This window comes from Canis aureus, chromosome 4, assembly GCF_053574225.1.
Source record: "Canis aureus isolate CA01 chromosome 4, VMU_Caureus_v.1.0, whole genome shotgun sequence".
Lineage (NCBI taxonomy): Eukaryota > Metazoa > Chordata > Mammalia > Carnivora > Canidae > Canis > Canis aureus.
Genome location: NC_135614.1, coordinates 48168759 through 48192553, shown reverse-complemented (window position 1 = coordinate 48192553; position 23795 = coordinate 48168759). Strand labels below are relative to the sequence as shown.

The window sequence follows — 23795 nt, the reverse complement described above, 5'->3', positions numbered from 1 at the left end:
TATTTCCTCTGGAAATAGCCCTTTGACTGATCTGCTTGCTTCTACTCTTGCCCCTTTACAGCTTTGTACTTGCTCTTCTCTTTGCAAGAAAATTCTTACCCTGACTTTACCCTTGAATCTTACCCTTAAGTGGGAAGATGGTAGAAGAAGCTAAGATAATATGTGGGAAAATACTTTTTAAACAGCAAAATCCTCTGTAAGTATTACGCATTATTTTTCTTAACATGACATATTGTATATACCCAGTCTGGGCCACAAGTAAACTCAGATTCCTTCCTAGATCTGCTCCTTCTGCAGAATTCCGTGTGAATTTTGACAATATTGTCCTCTCAATAGTTGAGGGAGAAACATCTGTAGCATCTGTAATGCCTCATTCAGCCTATTTCACTGGCTAGTCAATCAATCACCAGTCCTGAAATTAACTTCCTTAATATACTTCAAGCCAATCATTTGTACTAATTATCCCCTAGTCTATCATAATGTTATATTTCAATGAACTGAACATTCAATTGACTTCTCTGAATACACTCTTCTACTTAACTCTTTGCCATAGCTGTAGTCCTTAGAGCTACAATGTTATAAAATCTAAATTAGTTGATGTTACTCCTACTTAACATCCTTTAACAGTATTCCTTAAACTTTATTTTTTTAAAGATTTTATTTATTTATTCATGAGAAATGAGGGGGAGGGGCACAGAGAGACAGGCAGAACGAGAAGCAGGCTCCATGTGGAGAGCCTGACATGGGACTCAATCCCAAGTATCAAGGATCAGGCCCTGGACTAAAGCAGTGCTAAACCGTTGAGCCACCCCGGCTGCCCAGTATTCCTTAAACTTTAATGGGAAGTGTATTTAAATCACTTAGTAAGATTGGTAAAATGATTTTGATTAGTTAACTCAGGTGGAGTCTGAGATTCTATATTTCTAACAAGTTCCCAGTTGATGCTAGTGTTTCATGGATAATACTTTGTGTAGTGAGGATTAGATGACTACCAGCTATACTTGGAATAAAAACTAAAACCTATCCATGGTCTATAAATTCATATATGATCAACCAATCTCCTCTTTGTCTTCTTTAAGAGCCTTTTATCATTTGTTGCAACTTTCTTCCTCAATTCTACATTCTGTACCTTCTTTCAGTCCTTTGAAAGCATCACACTATTTTTTTTTTTTTTTGCCTCAGGATATTTGTATAATACACCTCTTCTCTCTGTTTGGAATACCATATCTCTTGCCCTATACTCACCCCTTTCCAGGCAATTCTTATTTATCTTAGATACCGTAGCTTAAACCCCATTTCTATGAGGAATTTAAGGAAGTTGTACATGACCTTAAATATGCTTGTCTTTTTTAAAATTTCTTTTCTTTTATATTGTATGTGTCCCCTTCATAGTGTGTATAATAGCTCTGATTAAATAATCAATTATATTATCAATGTTTCAATATCTGTAACCTTCCAAAGATGTAAATTCATTGAGAGCAGTTCCTTCCCCCTGCCATCTGGTCCAGGTCTATATCTCCTGTACATAGCATGGTAGGTGCTGTGTTTCCTGAATCTGACCACAGAGTTGATGGTCTACAAATAGTTGTTAATATGATTATTTATGCAGAGTATCTATCCTTTTTCTTCATAGAAAGGGCATAGAATTTATCAGATTTAGAATTTTGGAGCCTGTCAAAGGTTCCAATACAGAAGCCAATTGTTTTGCCTTACTTCTGTGAAGAGAGCAAACTACTCTCTGATAGTCCCATCTATCAATGGAGAACAAAATGATTGATAGAAGAAAGATTAGCTAGTTTTTATGAAAATGCGTTAGAACTTGGTCTAGTAAAAAACTAGTTACTAAAAGTAGTGTGATGAAAGTAGATAGGAAAAGCAGGGCAGGGGAAGGTAGAGTTAAAAACTAAGTAGATACATAGGAGAGTTACATCTGGGATGTGGCTGGTTGCCTGCAATAGACTCAAGTCAAGACAGTGTGGTTTGGAAAAGAAAATTGTTATATTTCGGAGGACCAATGAGCAGAGTGAAAGCCTCAGTTAGTCATGGACTAAAGGAATGAAGAAGAGGGAATAATTGAGTTTTAATTCTAGTCAAACCAGGAAAGAATTACTACTGAATGCTAAACAAAGACACAGTGGGGTCACAAGGGTAAAAGTTCTTCATCCAGTCATGAAGTTTGAAGATGGATGGGAAACCATAGACTGAGGTACATAAGACCAAGCATCTAATGCCCTAGCCTCCTGCTGGAAGGACTATATTTGAGTGTTCTGATGGCCACCCAACATCTCTTTGGCAAGCTCACTGTGCCTCACATGTGGTCTTTCTTGTGGAGGGGAGTGTAACATGGTTAAGACAAGCTGGGGTAGGCACAAAGCATCTACACTTAGTGTTCAGACGCAGAGATGAATGGTATTTCAGAACACTCTGTTTGCCTCAGTAATGCACATTGCTCCTAGACTGATCTCAAAGGAGAAGGCTACTTGGTATGCTGGGATATATACCAGTGCCCTAATAAATCCTAGGGAAATTTTTGAAACAAGGAAAGTTAGCCATAGAGACACTTCTCTTCTGCCTTCTGTATTTATGATCTATCTTCTAATGATTTTCTTTCTAAGTCTACTGGGTCTCTCTCACTGACCTAAATCAGTGCTTTCCAAAAATAAGCTTCATGAATTTGCAAGTTAACCGCCCCCCCCCACCCCAGCTTTATTTACCAGCAATTATAGCACAGGTGGTAGAATGGAAATTGTGTATCCAAGGTAGAAGAAAGTGGGGTGACATGTAGGTGAGTCCTTTATATGTTAGAAACTACCTGTCCATATATTTTAGCCATCAATAAAAATATTTAAATGTTAGGACTCATATTTCTTTAAATATTTTCCACAAGTTTGAGCATATTGCCTTGTTTTAAAGAGTCTGTGAAAGAACCATTTATTTTTGTCAAAGAACATTGTTCAGCACGGCACTTGTTAAAAAAGTAAATTAGACTCTAGAGTATTGCAAAATTACTTGCTCTTACATCACATGGCATTTCAATGAAAACATAAGAAAATAATCTGATTTGTAGGGGTTATATTTTTAGTAGTGTCCTATTAAGTGATTTTTAACATAGTAGTAGAAGTGCTAATTGCTGTAGTGACCTCAAAGGTGGAATCTTGCTTCAAATTCAATGGCTTGATTTTGTGTCTTTATCTAAGCCTTAGGTCCAATGATTTAAAGCTGAAAATGGCAACAAACTATTATTTTGTATTTTAGCTTAAATCAGGAAGATAAAATAGAGTCCATCAGGAGGAAAGCTAGAAACACTCTCAAAAGCTGTCAGTCATATATGCTCTTTGACTTTTTAAAATACGACTTGTATTTTTAAGAGAGTAAATGGGTTTTTAGAATTCAGAGCATCTCAAATTTCTTACTCAAAAGGTGTTTTTAAGTATTTAAAATAGAGTAAAATAACTTCCACCCTCTGTCCCAATTTCCTCCCTCCCTCTCTCCTTCTCTCCCCCTCCCTCCCTCCCTTCCCCCCTTCCCTCTCTCCCTCACTTCCTCACTTCCTTCCTTCCTTCCTTCCTTCCTTCCTTCCTTCCTTCCTGCCTGCCTTCCTGCCTTCCTGCCTGCCTCCCTTCCTCCCCCTCTCTTTTCTTTCTTTCTTTCTTTCCTTTTTTTTTCTTTCTTTCTTTCTTTCTTTCTTTCTTTCTTTCTTTCTTTCTTTCTTTCTTTTTATTCTTTCTCTCATCTCTCCCTCGCTTGCTTTCTTTTGTTCTGCTGAATTTGTTTTGTGTTTTTCTTTCCCTTTAATCACAGATAGAAAAGGGATTCTGTATGTCACTTAGTAATTCTTCAGCCAAGATATCTTCAACCATATTACAGTGGACAAGGTAATTTCTTAGATTTCACCAGTTTAATAGCCTGACTACAGTTAATATTTGGAAAATAGAAAGGATATTCAAATGGCTGCCATAAATTCAAACTACATGTCCTCTTATATATCAGCTTTGAGAATATGTCCTGAAATATATTAGAAGCAAGTGAGCTTTTGAAATTAAGGTTTATTGCTTTTGGTATTATCTTGATCCATATGAACAAAAATAGGGGGAACCAGGCCTTTTATTCTATTTCAGATTTACAACTTGAAAAGTACAACTTACTCTGATAATGTATTTCCTTAGCAGTTTAGTTTTATTCATCAACACTGTGGGTCCTATTGGACAAGCCTTCTTTACACTGTTTTTTGCTTTTTTGTTTGTTTTTTTTCATGGGAGAGGGGACAGGGGTAGAGGGAGAAAGAGAATCTTAAACAGGCTCCATGTTCAGTGTAGAGCTAATATGGGCCTTGATCTCACAATCCCAAGATCATGACCTGAGGCCAAATCAAAAGTCAAGTGCTTAACTGACTGAGCCACCCACATGGCTTCTGTTGTTGTTTTTTAGGGAGAGAGACAGTACAATGTTTTAATAGTATATTGTCGCTTTTTAAAAAATCACACCAAATTTAATATCAATGCATTTAGAAGATTATAATAGACTCATAGAGAATATATAATAATTAATAAATGTGAGTTTATACAAGCAGTTTACAGTCTTGGTAGGTTGAATTGTGACAGAGATTTTTTTAGATATCAGAATTGAGTTCATTTAAAACCAAACATAGAAAGTTTTGATCCCTATATTCAAAAAAAGGATCCCTTTCTCTACCTTCAGTTCTCCGAAGTTCATTTCCCCCAAAATGACTTCTCCACAATTGCTACATCTATTCCCACAGCTACTCCAATTGACCCAGTTACTCATTCTGCTACTCTAGCCACTATCTAGATAGGCACAGTTTATCTAACCACACTCACCGGTTAAGTCCAAGCTACTCTGACTACCCCTGGCTTTTTAGTTTGGCCTAGCTGTTTCAATTAGAATAGATACTAGGAATAATTAAGCTTATCCTTTAAGTGAGTTTCTTGTTTTGTTTCTGACTTCACCCTATTCAGATTCCTAGTTCTTTTTCTTCTTCCAGAAGAGTGGTATTCAAAAAATAATAATAAATAAAAACAAATAAAAGAAAAAATTAAAACTGGAACCCTCTTTCTACATATATCTACCAAATTAATCAAGCAAGCAAGCATACAAACAAGTTAAAGATGATAATGTTCTGATACAGACTTTATCTTCTTCACTTCTTTTTTTTAAGATTTTATTTATTTATTCATGAGAGAGAGACAGAGAGAGAGAGAGAGAGAGAGAGAGAGGCAGAGGGAAAAGCAGGCTCCATGCAGAGAGCCTGACATGGTACTCAATCCTAGGTCTCCAGGATCACACCCTGGGCTGAAGGTGGCGCTAAACTACTGAGCCACCCGGATTGCCCTATCTTCTTCACTTCTGATTTGCCCCACAAATTAGTGCTTAGGGCAGAACACAACCTGATTTGTAAATCAGTGATCTAGGACTAGATCTGGCAAACTAAGGGCCATGATTCAAATTTAGTCCACTGACTGTTTTTGTACAGCCTTTGAGCTGTGGATGCTTTTAACATTTTTAAATGTTTGAAAAAAAGTCAAAAGAAGAATATTTCTTGACACACAAAAAGTATATTAAATTAAAACTTCAGTGTCTGTAGACAAAAGTGTATTGAAATACATTCAGGCTCATTTGTTTATGTATGATTTACAGCATCGGAGCTGAATAGTTACAACCAAGACCCTATGACTCACAAACACTAAAACATTCACTACCTGTCCCTTTATAGAAAAATGTTGTCAATTACTAATGTAGAATATGGGCTCTCACAGTGGTTCATTCCTAGAAATGATTTTGCACTTTGACAGAAAATGAAATACAACTATATTCAACCTCAAGTAACTAAAAAAAAAAAAAAAAAAAAAAAGAGAAATTATGTATTCTAGTACATGTAAGCATTAGGGTACCCAAGACTTAAGAAATATCTGTGGGGAAAACAAAATACTTAAAGTTAAGGGAAAAAATATCATAATTGAAAGTACCATTATTTAATTTAATTTTAAAGATTTTATTTATTTATCCATGAGAGACACACACAGAGAGAGGCAGAGACACAGGCAGAGGGAGAAGCAGGCCCCACGCAGGGAGCCCAACGTGGAATTCAATACCAGAACTCCAGGATCATGCTCTGGGCCGAAGGCAGGCGCTAAAACTGCTGAGCCATCCAGGGATCCCTATTTAATTTTATTAGTAAGATACTTTAGTCATTTTGCTGAACATATGTATTTTGAAGGCCTATCATTTCAGAAATTGTGAACCTGAGGCTCCTAGTGTTGACCTTCAGCCAGTTTCCTGTTAGAACTCTAATAAGGGCCAAGAAAAGATCCTAAATACACCTGTCCATTCCCTCTAGCCTAAGGCTAATGGAATAGTGATGCTGTGTGTAAATCCACCTCCTCTTGATCACTGCATGGTTAGTTTTATGAGTGAAATATGACCAAAATGAAATATACATTAGAGATTAATTTATGTAACAAATATAAAGAAATTCCATTGAGATAATATTTGAGTTGATCTTTGAAGAATGGGAGGTAGTTCAACAAATGGAAATGGCAATTGGAGTAGTATTTAAGATAGAAGGTAAAGCTAGAACAGAAACCCATTGATGGGAGGGTATGGTATAGATTTGGTAAATATATGTATTTCTAAGCTATTAGGACATATGGCACATATATTAAAAATAATTATGACATATAGGATTATCTCAAAAGGGAAAATAATTTTCTAAAGCAATGGAAAAGCCCTCAAGTTTTTATGAAGTAGAGGGATATTATCAAACCTGTGCTTTAGAATTACAGTCTCTAAAGTTGTGTGTGCATAACCAAGGCTTGGACATCACAATCTATTGAAATATTGAACACAATATTGGAACTCTTTATATTTGTTTTTAACCTATAGTGTTAATAAGGAGATTTGTAATACTAGATGAGTTCATCTGGCACTGGTATTGATGTGTGTGTCATACATGGACTGTTTCATGTTATACACGATCAATAAAGTATATTTAGGGAAGTGTGGAGATTTTAAAACAGTAGGAATGGCAGTGGACCCTTCATTTCTTCTTGCTTTCAATTTACTGTTACTTATTGACATTTATGTCTACCTGGTAGTGAACTCATGTATCATATTTTGCAGCTTTAATCTCAACTTTGCAAAACGGATGAATGTTTTACAAAAAAATGGAGATCATTCTGATAATGCAAGCATAAGCAATCAGCAAAAATGACAGTGATGTCACAAATTTAATAATAAACCATTGATCATCAACATAATGAGGTCAGACAATTATATTCTGATCATCCTGTAAGTTGCCAAAAACAAATTATTAAGAGGATATTTGGTGTTTACAAAAAATACCCACTATTGTTAGTGATATAAATTTGTAATCTTGCTTAGGAGGTAATTAAAAATATGATTTTATCTTCATGTCACCGTTTAAACATATCTATTATATCATGTTGCTCTATTAGCACAGTAGTTCAATACACAATGTTATAAATAAATACTATAGTGTATAGTGGAGGCTGACCTCGCAGACCTTTTATTGCTAAACGTGAGTAATGAAAGCACTTGCGTGTAGTAAAGTAGAGATGATAGACCTACAAGAAATAATATAATATGAAGAGACATTTGGAAGTTTCTTTCCCTGGCCCTGGCATGAATTGGGATTATGGCAATTCTGAAAGGAAAGGAGGTGACATCTGCCAAGGAGATTATGAGATGGCATAGATGAGATGAAGAAGTTAGCACACTGAATCTTAAAGCATGAGTAATGCCTTGATAGGTGTGCAATGATATCAAGCCAGAAAAAGAAGCTGAACTTAGGAGCACAGTAAAGTTACTTTTTGTCTTTTTAAAAAAAATATAATTATTTAACATTGATTTCATTGTTTTCACCAATAAATTTTTTAAATAGAATCTGATGATCTAAGTAATCCCTGAAAAATGAAAAATTAACAGAAGAAATTAATTGACCTATATTTTCAATAATGATCTCCACATGAAATATAGAACAGATATTTTCTGATTTAAGGGATGTGTGTGTGTGTGTGTGTGTGTGTGTATGATATTTCTCACTTGTGCTATAGTAAGGATTGTTTTAGCAGATTTTTCATTTTGAGAAACATAATATCCACTTTTGGAGGTTGTCATTTATGTGTTACTTCATATTACAAGATTCCCACTCTGAACTGTATTTAAACACTTGCAATTCCTAAGAGTTAGAATGGCTCTAAAAGTAATTTCTCCATGTGCTCATGTTTTCTTTTCTTAATTAACATGTAGTTGAATCAATTGTTGTATCACATATTAGATAATTGGGACAATTTAAAGCTTAAACAGAGAACTTTTCTAAAAAATTTGATATCTTTATCTGTTATCTTTTATTCTGTTAGTTGTGTGGCATGCTTGGTTTGCTGCTTCATGTGTATACAGATAGTATTGTTTTCACATATGACCAAACTCTATCTCGTACAATATTTTAGAGTAAAACTTCTAATTCAAAAATTTCTATACAAGATGAAGAAATGCCTTTATCAACAGGAAAGAAATGATAATAATTGTTGTGAAATGATATAGACCATCAGTATCATTTTTATATGCTACTGATTGAAATCATTGAATACTTAGTGACCTGTCAATTCCTTTCCATAGCTGAGTCCCAGAGCCTGTGAATACAGTAACTAATGCTGTTTCCTTTTTGTTTACTTTCAGAGAAGCAAAGAATCAAAAGTGTCACCATCTTCTATTAACTGAAAAGTATCAGGTGGCATGTGTACTTCTGTACTCAGCCTTACATTTTCCTGAACATATTTTATCTTGATTATTTTCTCAGAAAACAGTTGCTATAGTTATCGTAAGCCATCTAAGACCAATTGTGCAAAAATTTTACATGAATAAATATTGTACCTTCAAACATAAAAACATATATGAATGATTCCTAGAACATATTTCATTTTGTATAATTTCATCAGTGATATTGTGGCTAATACTGACTTTTTACAGAAAGTATACAAACACTGGATATAATTCAAATTTCATAAAAAGAAATACACAAGCATTATTCCTTCAAGTTTTACAAAGAGTAATAGATTTTTTTTTCCATTTTATAAAAGTAATACATTAAATTACAGGAAGTTTTCAGGTAGGATAATATAAAATGGCCATCTAGCTCAGAGATATGTTAATATATTACTTGTTATTCATTTGTCTATGTGTGTGTGTGTACTTAAAGATAATTGCAAATCTGAGTGCACATTTTCTAGATGATGTTTAAAATGTTCTTACAGAACTTTCGCAGTTTTCTTACCTATACCTAATTCCTTAGGACTTTTAAAATCAACTTACATTCATCAAGCTTTTTCAAAGTGTCAACTTAGTTTTTTTATTTTGTTTTTTAATTCATTTTCCATTATTTTAAATAATCTAATTAAAATTTATAGTTGTATTAATAGGTACAACTCATGCAGATAATTTTAAGAAATATAGAATTGAATCTTGGTAAGGAATCAACTCAACCAGTGGAAGTAGGTGTAGATGGGCTTATTAGAAAAGCCCTGGGGACTGTCATGATTGAGCTATGGTTGGACATCAGTAGGTGAATTTTTAGGGTTATTTTTTATTGTAGTTAGCTGGAAAGAGAAATTATTTATTCATTCATTCATTCATCTCTTTTTTCCTTTTTTGAAATTTAAATTCAATTTGCCAACATAAATTATATATAGTATAACACTCAATAGTCATCCCATCAAGTGACCTCCTCAGTGCCTGTCTTCCAGGCACCTCATCCCTCCCACACTCCTCCCCTTCTTCAACCCTTTGTTTGTTTCCCAGAGTTAGGAGTATCTCATGGTTTGTCTTCCTCTCTAATTTTTCTCCATTTAGTTCCCCTCCTTTCCCTTATAGTCCCTTTCACTATTTCTTATATTCCACATATGAGTAAAACTGTATGATGATTTTCCTTCTCTAATTAACCTATTTTACTCAGCATAATACCCTCCAGTTTCATCCACATTGAAGCAAATAGTGGGTATTCGTCTTTTCTGATGGCTAATATTCCATTCCATATCTTCTTTATCCATTCATCTGTCAAAGGACATCAATGCTCCTTCCATAGTTTGTCTATTGTGGACATTACTTCTATGAACATTGGGGTGCAGGTCCCAGCATTTCACTACATCAGTATCTGTGGGGTAAATACCCAAAAGTGCAATTGCTGGGTCATAGGTGGCTCTATTTTTAACTTCTTAAGGAACCTCCACACTGTTTTCCAGAGTGGCTGTACCAGCTTGCATTCCCACAAACAGTGCAAGAGGGTTCCCCTTTCCTGTCTTATTAATTTTAGCTATTCTCACTGGTGTGAGGTGGTATCTCATTGTAGTTTTGATTTGTATTTCCCTGATGGCAAATGATGTTGAACATTTTTTCATGTGTTTGTTGGCTATGTGTAGGTCTTCTTTGGAGAAATGTCTGTTCATGTCTTCTGCCTATTTAATGACTGGATTATTTGTTTCTTGGGTGTTGAATTTGTAATGAAACAATATTAAAACAATACAAATCTTTTTACCTCTGCAGTTACCTAATAAAATTTATATAATGAAATGGAAATTATTTCTCCTGAATCAAATCATTTATTATGCCTGTGGGCAGAGTGAGAAAAGCCATCCCATTCATATGAGGAATAGTTATCCTTTGTCCAACAAGGGAAGACCAAACTAAGAGAGCACAACATCACCATATAAAACAGAGGGAAAGGGTTGTTTTGTATATATATTTATAGACACATATGTAGTGGTCCATATTTAATTAAAAAATATTCATACCAGAAGGCAATGAAAAAATCATCAAAAATCAAGAGAAGAGAAATGACAATAGAAATAGGTTCACAGGTGTTGCATATATTGATGTTATCAGACATGAGACTTTAAGTGATCATGTTCATATTTTCAGGAAAAATAGCTGGCTGGCAGGGATCCATAAAAAGAAAAAAGAAAGAATCAAATTTACATTCTAATACAGAAAAATATAACCGAATTAAAAACTTAATAAAATAGGAGATTAGAGGCACCTGGATGGTTCAGTGGTTGAGCATATCCCTTTGGCTCTGGTCATGATCTCGGGGTCATTTTCTTTTTCTTTTTTTTTTTTTAAAGATTTTATCTATTTATTCATGAGAGACAGAGAGAGAGAATAGAGAGAAAGAGAGAGAGAGTCAGAGACATAGGCAGAGGGAGAAGCAGGCTCCATGCAGGGAGCCTGATGTGGGACTCGATCCCAGGTCTCAGGATCATGCCCTGGGCTGAAGGTGGCACTAAACCGCTGAACCACCCGGGCTGCCGGATCCTGGGGTCTTAGGATCAAGTTCTGCATCAGACTCCCCATGAGGAGCCTGTTTCTCCCTCTGCCTATGTCTCTGCCTCTCTCTCTATGTCTCTCATGAATAAATAAATAAATAAAGTCTTAAAACAAAACAAAATACAACAACAACAACAACAAAACCCCCAGGAGATTAGACTTGTAGAAGAGAGAATTAGTGAATTGGAATGATTTTGAAGCAAAGAAAGGAAAAAAGAGACATATGGGACATAATGAAATTTCTAACAGACATACCATTATAGTCTTAGGAGAATAGAGAGAATGAGATCAATCCAGAACTTGATGTTTTACTGAATTTTATAAGAATTTTCTAAAAAGTTAAAGATGAGAGATAATGATCAAGATGCTATTTATTTATCTTTTTTTTTTTTAAATTTTTATTTATTTATGATAGTCACAGAGAGAGAGAGAGGCAGAGACACAGGCAGAGGGAGAAGCAGGCTCCATGCACCGGGAGCCTGATGTGGGATTCGATCCCGGGTCTTCAGGATCGCGCCCTGGGTCAAAGGCAGGCTCCAAACCGCTGCGCCACCCAGGGATCCCTATTTATTTATCTTTTAAAAAAGATTTTATTTATTTTAGAGATAGAGCAATCACAGGGTAGGACAGAGGGAGAGGGAGAGACAGAATCTTAAGCAGACTCTGCATTGAGCATGGAGCCCAAGTGGGGTCCAATCTCACTACCACAAGATCATGGCCGAAGATGAAATCAAGAATGAAACATTCAACCAACTGAGCTATCCACTTTCCCCAAATCAAGATGCTATTTAAAGGTCATACAGGAACAACCATGGAAAAACTCTAGAAATTATCATTCCGAATTGTTAAGGGAAGACAACCAGTTTCATGGTCAATGCTTCTGAGAAAAATAAAAAGTGAATTCTTACATTGTATCTAAAGTATACTTAAGATGTCTGATGTATTTATAGTACATTTCTCCAGAAATTGTGAAATTGAATTGGAGAAAAGAATATCCAAAACTAAGCAAACTAAATAATAGTCAATTAACTCCAAGAAAAAAATTGTATAAAGAAAGGAATGTCACCATCTGTAAACCGTGCTTTTTTTTTGGATGTAAGGGAAAATAACTGTTTTGAGGACATGTTATACAAAAAGTTAAATCCTCTTATTTTTTAGTAAATATTGCACAATAAGTATCAAAAAGTGAAAATAATAACTAACAATATAAGCATATTATGTTAAGTGTAGAAGAAAGGAAATGTCAAAAGAAAGATTAAATAGTTGATACTATATTTTTTATTTAAAAAGGAAGCAAGAGGACAAAAGATACAAAGTGAAGTGTATTGGGAACAAGGTCTTTGTTTCTCTTATATCTGTGTCTTACCTATACATCTTTACTCTAAGTGTATAATAATAGTCCTTACTTTATTTTTTTTTTAAGGCTCAAGTTATACAAAAATTTTAGCACATTGTCAGTCACAAAGTAACTGCTCATTAAGTGCTAATTATTTAATTAGTAGATTAATAGAAGGAAACAGAAGTGATGATAGTGATATTAGGAATTACGACTTTATTTCAATTGTCAAACATTACTATGTGTATTTTTCAAGCAAGTTGGCAAATTAATATATAAAATATGTAAATAGTGTAAATATGGTTCATCATTCTCTGAAATGTATGTCTGAGACTTTGGTTAATGGGTCATAATCTTGATTCTTTCTACATTTCAACCTTGAGTATTTGTTAAGTTGGCAGTGCCACATCACAAGTATCCTCTGGTATTCTGTCCTCCAGAATTCGTATGGGGTGACATCATCAGTTCTAGGACTGGAGGAAAAAATAAAGAGCTGTACCAGTCTGTATCTGTGACATCACCAATTTTCAATTCACATATAACTGCATTCCACATGCATTTTCTCCTTAAGCCATATTTCATGGGTTTATGATTAATGTTATGTAATTTTAAATAAAAGTTTAAGTAAAAAACACATCATAGAAACACTTGAAGTAATGAAATTGTTTCCTTTATTGAAAACTTTATTTTAAACCCTCCCAGTTATTATCTTCATTGACAATATAATCAGGACTTAATGCTGAGTTGTTAATTTTTAATGCTTCTTATGTTGTTTAATACAGTGTATAATTTGGCACTGAATCTTTTAATAGAACTAAGCTTTGACATCCTCTATAATCCTCTACTCAAAACTAATATTTTTAATCAATTAACACCTTTCTTCTTCCCACCCCACCTGCATTACATCTTAGCATGTATTATAGTAGTAAAGATTGTTTAATATTTTAGAATATTTATAAATGGGATTTAACTTTTAGAAAGTCAAAATTATTAGAAAGATAATAAAATTTCCTCCCAGGATTAAAAAAAATCATGGTTATAAAATATTATAGCTGAAAGTAACGACTTCTCAGCAAATTTTCAGCTACAACCTTTTCTGTTAATCAAGATGTGTCACTGCCTCTAACTGTTCTAAATGAAGCCAAATATTGAGAATAAGTCTGTCTTTTTTGGAAAAGAAAATATCATTGTGAAATTTTAATTCATTTACACCCTCAGAGTCTTTTACCAATGTGGTACTTGGACAGTTTTCCTGTGACTTTCACTTGAGTTGAGGATGCATTTCTTGAGGCTTCGTTTATCAAGACCAGCTAATATTTATCAAGACCAGCTCCCATTCCCTTGGGAATATATGGGTGCCTGTCTAGTCTGAATTTAAAATACTGACAGAGAATCATAATTAGAATATAGCTGCAGTTTCATGAATATTCAATTACTCCATAAAAAGAATTAACTTGAGCCATAGATCAATTACATGAACGTTGATAAACTCCTTTAGCAAGTATGATATTTTCAGGGAACAAATTCAGGTGCAAGAGAAATGTGCTTTGTTTTTTTCTACAATTCAAATTAACTATTATGTATATAGCAGAATATTTAATGTCCAGTTTCTCAGTTATGTTAGGTTGAAACTCCATCAGAGCCTGCTCTCCTCTTTTTTGCTCTCATCTCTTTTCTGAGATGGCATCAAACCCAGGGTGGGTTGGATGAGGTGGTTTCTATGATTTGCATAATGCTATTGTATGGAAGAAAGTCCTGGCACCACTTTTTCATCCTTCATGGTGTGACTCACCCACTGGGCCTGATCATAAAAGGTTGATATCTGGCACCAAGAAATCCATGTTCTCACTTGGTCACTAGCTCTACTGTCCATTATAGCTTTGGAGAATCACTCTTCTGGTCCAAACTTAAGATCTGTTTGGGATAATGCTATTTATTCATGCTGTTCATAACCACACTGGAAAAAAAAAAAAAAAAAACATGGCTGCTTACAGCAACATACTGTGTTTACATGTAGGTTTTGAAAGGCTCTCCCAAGTTCTTTAGGTAGCAATCTGTTCTTTTATTTCATATCCTGACTGTGTGGGGGACTCTGTGGGTTGTGTACCAGACAAAAGGTGAAGCACAATTCATTTTTACTTTTCACTACTCTAACGTATATGAGAGTTTTATTCCACTCTCCAGCTAACTCTAGATGTCCTGCAGGATGCAAAGCTTCTGATCAATGTTTAATCCTTTTATGTTCTACTCCAACTCCCCTTCCTCTCTAGTTTGTAGAAATTGATTTAGGTGGAGGATGGCAGTGTCAAGCAGGGTAAGGGAAAAACAAAGAAACAAAGCACCACGTGTGTACTAATGTCTTCCCATATCACACAGTCATACTTCTTTGAAATTTATGCTCAGGACTAAAGTCCTAGGAGTGTGTTGAGCTGTGATTGTTTGATTAGAAGTTTCCTCATTGACCATGACTGATGGAAATTATTATTGGAAAATGAATATTGCATTCTAACAACATCAGTGATGGAATTCACTTCAATCACAACCTTAAAGTCAAATGCCATACAAATTTACAGTCCAAAAAAAAAAAAAAAAAAAAAATCGAAAGTCCAGAAAGTGAGAAGAAAAAAAGAAAGGTAAAGGAGGAAAGAATACTGGATCCCTTCCTCTTGTATTATTTAGGCCCCGGTCTCTTCAAGTTCTTTTTAACCAACATTCACAGGATCCACAAAGTCCGTTTTGTCTCTGACCAATCCTATTGCCTCATACCTATTTTCTTGTACTGTCCCCTTAATTCATGTATCAGTGTTCCCCCTTTTAAAGCTCAAACATAGTATCTTATATATAGAAGTCTGTTAGTACATATCTGTATTGTGTAAGTATGTATTGTGTAAGTATCTGGTGAATACTGTATAAGTGAAATGTTTAAATATGTTATCATTTAAATACAGGCTGCAAAGTTTTAGAGACATTTAGGTTGCTGGGGTGTTTTAGGTAAAAAAATGTTCTTTTGCCATAGTTCTTTTGCCAAAACTACCAGGTATAATGGTGGTTTAGAGGTGAGAGACAAAAACAGAAATACAAGACTGAGATTAAGATGGTTTGTAGATCAAGGTTTCTTAAGAGTCAGAGAGCAGGTTCAAGACAGCCAAAATTTAAGGTCAGAGTTAATAACTCACAGGGGCTCTGTTTCTGGTTAGAGCTCTAGAACTTGAGGAGATCATGGTTAGGCTCTGTTGAAGCAATGCAACATGACAATTAAAAGTATTCCAACTGCCCTTTCCGAAGTCAGCCAGTCATGTATATGAATCTTCATTTACTCTTTTGACTGTAAACTTAGTCAAGTTGTTTTAACTTTCTGAATTCCTTTTTTATTTATAAAATTGGAATATTAATAGGAGCTGCATAGTAAGATTCATAATGAAGCTCTCTAGGTACATCAGAAAAATTTACTCTCTATCTTTCTCATGGTTTATTTTGTGGTCTCTTTGGAGGTACTATGACGTGGACAGTTAAATCTCCACCAATGGGTTATAATTTTTCCCTCAGCCTACTCATCTGAAGTTCTAGTTCCAATTGATATTTCCCAAAGTTAATGAACCGAAACTCAGGGACCTTCTCAAGCTCTGGGAGGGAACTTAGCAATTTGGTTACATGGTTATGTTTTTGTTAATTTTCAAAACTAAGATACCCTTTATATTATTTTTCATAAATCCTCCTACTCCTCAAAATTCCATGTTCCAGGATCTAAATTATCTGATTCTTCCCCAGCCCTGGGCTCTTTTTCCTGAAGTCATCTTACCCTTGAAGGTCCTACCAGGTCACAATTTTGGACAACCATAGACTGACATTATTTCAAGACCCAGTGTATACACTTCAAGTGCAATGTGATCCACCATTTTTCTCAAATTTTAGAGGAACCACCTCATCTTATCTGGTCAGTTCCTTTTCTTCAATCTCACTCAGTTATATTGAGCCTATAAATCAGATGATCTCACTAGGAATGGACTTCTAAAGCTATCCTTCACTAGGCTTTACTCCCTGATAGATAGGGGAATTAGTACTCATAATACACCATCAGTTCTTTCCATGTTCTCATGAATTTCCTAATTTCCAAATTCATGTTCTCATGAATTTCTAAATTTCTTTGAGTGGCTCCAACATTTTTTATAATCTAGGGGTGATGGTCAACTAAAGTTTACACAACACATTCTTGGGTTCTTGGGTACCTGCTTTGGACAGGTAGCATATCACAATGGAAAGTGGAAGGCACTAAGGGTCTTAGTGCCTCTGATGAGCTGAGTAAGGATACATTTTAAAAACCATCTCACATATACAAAATTTGAAGAATACCTAGAAAATGGTGAAAATTAAAACAAAATAGCTATTAGCTTTCAGTATATCTGTCAGAACTGGCTCTGGATCTAGAAATGATCCATGGAATAATGTCTGAATCATTGGAACCAGTTTTATAGGAGATTACAGGGAAAAGATGGGTAGGATAAAAAGAGGACTATCCTAAGTATGGTATTAACTTTTTTAGAAGACTGATGTTAATTTATAATGAAGAAATGAAAATAATATTATAAGCAGAAACAGTCATATTTCTAATTTGGGGATATATAATTTGCAATTTTTTAATTCTAATTTGGGGATATATAATTTGCAATTTCTTTTATATTAAGCAAGTCTCTATTTCTAAGTTGAGTGAAGTTATTTATTTTTTAATTTACACTTTCTGATAAGGATTAATGCAATTTAATTGCACTTAACTATTATAATCTGCACCTTCCTCCTAATAAAAATAGGGCTTCAATAAAAAATAAAGTGATATGGTTCTGCACAGGCACCAAATTCAATTTTCAATTGTTTCCATTTTAGGTAAAATCTAAAAGTATAGTGTTTCTTTGCAAAAGTAATTGCACAAAGTTAACTACATTTAAATTCATAGAAACATGATTTTTGTACAACAAAAGAAATAGAGAGCCAGAATATAACAATGGGTAGATTAGACTGCATAAATATTAATAATGTTTGTTTAACTCCCCCCCCCCTTGTTCTTTAGTACAATATTCCTCTTAACATAAAACAAAAGATGTAGGTGGATTGTTTACTTGTTTTCTCTTTCATATTCTAAGGAGAAATATATGCAACTAATTACTATGCTCAGAAAAGAAAACCATTCACATGGAAAATGAAATTTGAAAAACAATGTGCATATATTTCAGCTCTAATAGTGCAAAGAAGAACTTGCACATCATTTTTCTTAAGGTGTGAAATACAGGTTCTTGAGCATTTATATTCTCCATAAATTGCATCGTCCATTTTGTATGTGAATGTCTTTAAACGTTTGAAAAATACTGTATTTTATTTTGCATGTTTAAATTATGGTGTAAATGTTTTCCATTTCTATTTTATATATATTCGCCTCTCATTTTATGATATTTAAATAGGAGAGAGATAAGAGAACAAAGTAAAAGTTTGTACTAAGGCAAAAATTGCAGGAAACCATTTGCTTCTGAGGGTATACATTTCTAGGGGAAATAATGATGATAATCACAGTCAAAATTAAAAATAATAATAATAATAATCACAATGGATATATATGGGGTTTTATCCAACTTTCTTTCCTTTAAAGTATCACAACTTTTTATGAGAATCTTGCTCTGTCCATGTGATTTGGCCAGGTAAAATCACACATCCTGCCCCAGAGCAAGAAATAACACATCTTATCAGTTATGCCTTTCCAACTCACTAGGTATGGGATAGATTCAGAACACATGCCACAACAGGCCATAATTTCCTCGCTGTTTTGAGAAGCTTAAAAAAAAAAAAGTTATCTATCAATAAGGAACAAAATAGTTAAGCTGCTGGAGATCAGTGTTCCAACCATGTGAATAAAGTCCACTTAATGAAGCCCCCCACCCCGAGAAAAACAGAGAAAGAGTTGGAGACAGAGGTACCCTAATGAAGATTTGAGATTTAGATTTAGCAGAGGCTAAAGATAATTCTGTTGTCTAGATTTTTAATCTACTTGAATAAAATCAGTTTATTTTTGCTTAATTCAGTTTGAGTTGAATTTCTTACACTTGCAACTAAAAAGGTGAATATGATTAGAGGACAATTAATTTCAGTGTAGAATTTTCACACGTCTTTTGAGTTAAGTTGGGGATATATAAAGAAACAAAAAGTTACTTACAGAAAGATGCATAACCAATCAAAGGAGGAATGAAATCAGACAAGTGAAAAGATACTTTCTTAGAAATTGGATGGAATTAATAAACTATTGATGAATGATAGCCTCTATGGCTTTTTTGTCTCTCTTATTTTTATAATACTAAGATGATACACCTGCATTCTATTTCCTGCTTTTTGCAACTCTCCTTTTCACCATCACCTTTCTTTTTCCATTTTAGATGATGAGCATTGTCACCATCCTTACTTTAAAATCCCTGAAACATTTTTACTGCTCTTGTGTCTTTTCTACCGTAATTAGTGGTGAAAAAAAAAGTTCTAAATAAGTACAATGTTTAAAAATAGGTTTATCTGACAAAAATACTACACACTGCAATATAAGCTATTTATTCAAAAGCCTGTTTGTATCATTGTGATCATGTCATATAAATGCAAAAACTATGTCCTTTATTCTGTGTACTATTCTTAAACCAAGGAGGTTATGAGACACTTGGTTAATAAATGTTTCTAAGTAATGATTAACACTTAAGTTTTGGGCAGCCCAGGTGGCTCAGTGGTTTAGCACCTCCTTCAGTCCAGGGTTTGATCCTGGGGACCTAGGATCGAGTCCCACGTCGGGCTCCCTGCATGGAGCCTGCTTCTCTCTCTCCTTGTGTTTCTGCCTCTCTCCATGTGTCTCTCATGAATAAATAAAATCTTTAAAAAACAAGTTTTTTTTTCTTTTTTTTCTCTTTTTTTTTTACTTCCCACTTTGAAATAATTTTAGACTTAGAAGAAAGTTAATTTCTGGTAGACATATAGCTTAGTTCTCCCTAATGGCATCATCTAACATTATTATGGGACATTTGTCAAAATGAAAATTTAACATTGGTATTAACTGAACTACAGACATTATTTAGATTTCACAATTGTTTTCTTTCTTCTTTTTTTTTTTTTTTTTCACGGACATCCTTTCTTCTCTTCCAGGGTCCCATATTGCATTTAGCTGTCATGTCTTACTTTAGTCTCCTCTAAAGTATAGGAGTTCCTTAGTCTCCCCTTATCTTTCCTGATTTAACACTTTCAAGAATTCTGGCTACTTATTTTGCAGAATGTCTTGCAATTTGAGTGATCTCATGATTTCTCATGTAGAGATGGAAATTATGCATTTGGGGCAAAACTGATGTGCCTTTGCCAGGCCATCCCTGTTCTTGATATGGTGTATCTCAGGTGAAATTTACCTGATAACTCGGTTAAAGTGAAGACCCCTGGATTTTTCCACATTAAACCTATTATCTGTCCCCTTGCAATTGATAGATATCTTGAGAACAAAGATTAAGAATTTGAGAAAATACTAATTTCCTGATTCTCTTCAAACATTGCTCTACTTTCTCAAATTTGTTCTGACTTTTCTAGTTTAGTTACTTTTCTATACAAATGTTAGAATCAACTTGTCCATATCTATGAAGATTCCTGCTGGGATTTTGATTGAGATTGAATTGAATCTCTAGATCTATTTGTGGAGAAATGACATCTTAACAATATCAAATTTTCCAATACATGAACACAGTATATCTCTCCATTTATTTAGATTTTCTTTTATTTATTTCATTAGTACTTTCTAGTTTTTAACACAAAAATCCTGAACATATTTTTTTTACATTATACCTAAATATTTCTTTGTTTTTGTGATGTAATTATAGATGGTATTTTTTATTTCAAATTTTAATTGAGCATGGCTAGTTTATATAGATGTAATTGAGTTTTCTACATTGACCTTGCCTTGTAACTTTGCTAAAAGTCAATTTTTAGTTCTAGAAGGTTTTTTTTTTTTGGAAATTATTTGGAATTCTCCTAGGTAGATAGTCATCGTCTATAAATAGGTACAATTTTAATTCTTGCTTTCTAATCTGTATATCTTTTATTTAATTTTCTTGTTTTATTGCACACCCTAGGACTTCTAGTACATGTTGAATAGGAGTGATGAGAGAGGATCTTCTTGCCTTGTTTTTGAACTGGGGTAGAAATCATTCAGGAACTCATCATTAAATGTCTTTTTAGCTCTAGGTTTTATATACATATATATATAACCATTACTGAGTTAAGTAAGTTCTTGTGTATTAAGAATTTGCTGAGAGTTCATTTCATGAATGCACATTAATTTTTTTTCACGTACTTTTTGCATCAACTGAGATAATCATATGTATTTTTCTTTACTGTAAAAATATGTTGAGGCAAGTGGCTGGCTCAGTTGGTAGAGCATTGGACTCTTGATATTGGGATTGTGAAGTCGAGCCCCATGTTGGGTGTAAAGATGATTTAAAAGAATAAAATATTTAAGAAATATATGTAAAATTAATTTAATTTATTTTCAAATATTAAATCAGCCTTGCATTTGTAGGTTAATCTCCACCTGGTAAAGCTATATTATTCTTTTTATATATTGCTAAATATGATTTGCTAGTATTTTATGTACGTATATATGTTTTATTTTTTTTTAAGATTTTATTTATTTATTCATGAGAGAGAGAGAGAGAGAGAGAGGCAGAGACACACAAAGGCAGAGGGAGAAGAAGGCTCCATGCAGGGAGCCTGACATGGGACTTGATCCCAGGTGTCCAGGATCATACCTGGGCTGAAGGTGTCACTAAACCGTTGAGCCACCTGGGCCTGTTTTAATATTTTATTTATTTAGTTGAGAGAGAGAGAGCAGGAGAGGCAAAGGGGAGAGAGAGAATCTCGAGCTGACTTCATACTGAACATGGAGCCTGAGCCTGACATGGAGCTGGATTCCAGTACCCTGAGATCATGAGCTGAAATCAAGTCAGACACATAAAGGACTCTGCCACCCAGGTGCCCCTGCTAGTATTTTATTGAGGAGTTTTGTGTCTCTGTTCACTTATTCCCTGCCTCCCCACTTTCCTTTGGAAAGGAGATCCCCCAACCCTGGTTGCCCTAGTGTCTAAAATAGATACCTTTCTCCTCTTATTCCTTGTGCTATGGATGTAACATTTTATTATTACATATGCTGTAAACATATATTACATTGCTACTATTTTTGCTATATGTAGTTACCTTTTAGAAAATGAAAACTAAGAATAAATGGACTTTACTTTGTTACATTTTCAGCAATATTTCTTCTGTTTGAAAGGTTTCTTTCAGGAATGCATAGGTGGCTCAGCAGTTGAGCATCTGCCTTTGGTCAAGGGCATGATCCCAGGATCCGGGATTGAGTCCCACATTGGGCTCCTTGTGGAGAACCTTCTTCTCCCTACCTCTGCCTGTGTCTCTGCCTCTCTCTCTGTATCTCTCATGAATAAATAAATAAAATATTTTTAAAAAAGAAAAAAAGGTTTCTTCAGAATGCTTGGGTGGCTCAGTCACTTCAGCATCTGACTCTTGATTTCAGTTCAGGCCATGATGTCAGGGTCATGAAATTAAGCCCCATAGAGCCTGCTTAAGATTCTCTCTCTCCTTCTCCTTTTGCCCTTTACCCCACACTTTCATGCATGCATACATGTGCTCTCTCTTATAAATAGATAAATAAATAAACAAACAAATAAATAAAGTTTCACAGTTCTTATAATTTAGGTATTTTGGAAATGACTTCTGTTTTTGTCTGAGAGCCTTTATTTTTTCTTCATTTTTAAGTGTTTGTATATAACTATGTTTTAATAAATTAAAAAATTTTAGAATAGTTGTAGTTTTACAGAAATCTACAAATTTCAGAGATAATTGAGAATTCCCATGTATTCTCACACTTATCTACTCCTGTTGTTAACATCTTACATTGATATTGTACATTTTTCACAATTACTGAATCCATATTGATACATTTTTAACCATAGCTCACAAATTATTCAGATTTTTTTCTAGTTTTAGCCACTGTCCTTTTTCTGCTCCATGATCACCACATTACATTTAATTTTAATATTTTCATAGCTATCTCTTGGCTGTAACAGTTTCTCAGACTTTCTTTGTTTTTGATGATCTTGCATTTCTGAAGAGTACTGGCCAGATATTTTGTAGAATATCTATTAGATGGGATCTCTTTCTCATTATAAGCCTGAAGTTATTGAGTTTGGAGTATATGCTACAGAGGTAAATTACCACTCTCATCACATCATTTCAAGAGTACATATGACCAACATGAATTATCACTGTTAATGTTAATCTTGATCACCAGGCTGAGGAAGGGTTTGTCAAGTTTCTCCCCTGTAAAGTTAATCTTTTTTGTCCCTTCTCTGTGTCTATATGCAGCCATCATTTCAGTATTTGGGTCCTTATGCCAAACCTTCTGAGGGGGAATGATATATATTTACAGCATAATTATTTACAGCCGTATGTACTTGGAGATAATTACTTTATGCTTGGGTTATAACCTAGTATTAGTTTATTTTGTTTGAATTCTCCATCATTGATATTGGGAGCTCTCTTATTTGGGTCCTTTGTCCCTTTGTTCTATCCCCATTATTGTAGCTTTTAAGTACTCTTTCATTTTGGTACTAAACTATTACTTCAGGCTCATGTTGCCTCATTCTAGAAACAGGCATTTCTACAAAGAGTCTTGGTTCCTTCGATCAGAAAATTGTATTAGAAACCAAAATTTGAGTGTTAGGTATGCTCTGTTATCCTGGGTTATTATTGCTTCTGGGCTTCTTAGCTCATAGATTAAGAAAATATACGTGGGCATATACACATATTTATAAATCTTCCCATATTAATCGTATACACATAAATTAAGAGAAACATGAGTTTATATTGATGGCCCCTGACACTAATCCATTACTTCATGTATCATGGGAACCTACTTTTTTTGATTATGTAAACTTCTACTCCCAATAGGGACACTTCAGCTCCCATAATATATTGTTCATTTACTTAGTTCAATTCATATATATATTACATATTATATAAATATGTATATATTTCA

General features: G+C 34.2%; 1 protein-coding gene and 1 long non-coding RNA gene across 6 annotated transcripts in view; both read left to right on the top strand.

Moving 5' to 3' along the window:
- The window catches only part of LOC144312683 (uncharacterized), a 2041845-nt gene that overhangs the window by 670573 nt on the left and 1347477 nt on the right, over positions 1–23795 (top strand). The gene's annotated exons all lie outside the window — the stretch shown is intronic.
- Positions 1705–7396, top strand: LOC144311877 (uncharacterized). The gene is made up of 3 exons (XR_013377369.1): positions 1705–2206; positions 3802–3875; positions 7138–7396. It is a non-coding gene; the product is annotated as an uncharacterized LOC144311877 (long non-coding RNA).